We start from the raw sequence: 2,083 nt of genomic DNA, 5'->3' as shown, positions 1-2,083 counted from the left end.
CTGAATACCATTTGAGAAACCTCATTTTTCCCAGCTGAACTATGGACCTCTTGAGAAATTAATAGAATTTGCTTAATAGCCCACTCTTGATGAATTATTAACAGTCTGGCTACCAGATTAAAAGTTCTTAGTATCCTTCAGCAACTGTCTGCTCTTCAATTGAGACACATAATATCTGCCCCAATAAAAAATTTCCTCTGCTACCTGTATGCTGTTTTAAAACATCCAGTTTGTACTGACTCCACCCATCCATACTAAAATCTCTCCAGTCCTAAACTTACCCTCTCTAGTCTGAAAAAATAAATTCCCAGATATTTAGCAATAATCTCAGGTAGAGTTCTTGGAGTATATTGCCCTCGTGGAGGTGGAGTACCCAAAATCACTAAATGAGGGGCTAAAAGTGCATTCTGAGGATTGGAGTTTTTAAACATTAGATCAGATATGAGTTCCAGAGAATCAAGAAGTTATGGGTAGGAGCTGAGTGCAATTGAGACCAAGAGAACTGCATCAGATGAAAACCCTTTAACACAGGACAAAGAGGGGAATATTGAAAGAATCTTCTATTTAGTTTGAGACTTGAGAAAAGATTGTGGCCAGAAACTTTTCTTGGGTTAAGGTGAGAGATTTCAGAGGTTAATGGAGGAAGAGCGGGGAAAAAAATGAGTTTATACCTGAGTAATAATTGAGTCCAGTTACTTGGAAAGGATGACTAGAAGCATGACACTTCAGAGATATACTACTCTCCATGTGTTCCTCAAACTCCAGACCTAGCACCTACAATACATGGTTAGCACTTCCTAAAATGGGATTCCACCACACCCTCTCCTGGATTGTTAGTCCCTATCTATATTATGACTTCATACTAATGATCTACAATCCTCTAAGTATTTTATCTCATTAACAATGTTTTTTATCAAAATTATCAGACTTGATGCTTAGTCCTGCCAATCCAGATATAACCTTAATTCCCCTTTCTTAACCACAATTTGGATTTTCCAGTGTACTCTACTGCCTTAACAATAGAATCCAGAGAAATCCTTGCGGGAATTAGCTTTCCTTAAGGGACCCTGGCAATGAAAGTCATATCTATGCTTCTTTATTGTTCTTATTCTTCTTCCTGTCCTCTTTTTGTCTTGTTTTAATTCTTTAACAGAATGAAACGTTATTGAAATGCAATCATTAGGTAAATTAAAGTCCTCACTCATTAAAACCTACTGACTCTTTACCAGTTTTAGAATCGATAGCAGGAATGAAAACAGGTTAATTTGTGACAGATGAAGTGTACTAATGTGTATGTTTCTGACACCGAATCTCCTTTCTCTTTCACTATTCTACTCTTTTCCTATCTTTATCATACAAAATCATTAGGACTTGAATTTCAGTGACACCTTATAGCAATGTAATTGTCAACTTGTATTTTTGTTCCAGCTTATTATTATACTCTTCAAATTAGCCTGTGTTACAGTTATTACTTAACATAATCAAATCTTTGGATTATTCATGTGTCTACCATTTGCTTTAAACATTCTATTTTCTTCTGGTTTATATTTTTCCTTTAAATATGGATCTATGAAAGGTAATTTTGCTCAATACAGATATATAAGTTGACATTACTTTTCATCATCACTTTGAGGCTATTATTCTGAATTCTTCTAGCCTCCATTGGTGTCACTGAGAAGTCACTTACCTTTCTGGGTAATGGCTTATTTCATTCTGTTTATTTTCCCCAGATCTCTGTTCAGTTGCACTCTTTGTGTCTTTTTATATATCGATTGTTATCTATCTAGCGCATGTCTCATTTTGCTTCTTTAATGTGGCTATGCACATATTTCTTTTATTATGAAAAATTCTCAGCCACAAACTCTTCAAATATTGCCTCTCCCCAGATCTAAATATTCTCCAGTGAAAATTCTGTTCAGCATGTGTTGGAACATCTCATTTAAATGTCTCAATAGAATTCTCAATTTTTTTGTCTCTCAGATACTCTTTCATATATTTATATACTTTTATATTTTTATATACCTATAAATAAATGTATGTATATACACCTTTTTATATTTATACATTTTACTGCATTCTGGGG

This window comes from Pteropus vampyrus, unplaced genomic scaffold, assembly GCF_000151845.1.
Source record: "Pteropus vampyrus isolate Shadow unplaced genomic scaffold, Pvam_2.0 Scaffold153, whole genome shotgun sequence".
NCBI classification, from domain to species: Eukaryota; Metazoa; Chordata; class Mammalia; order Chiroptera; family Pteropodidae; genus Pteropus; species Pteropus vampyrus.
The sequence above is the reverse complement of the archived record's forward strand: the minus strand, read 5'-3'. Positions refer to the sequence as shown.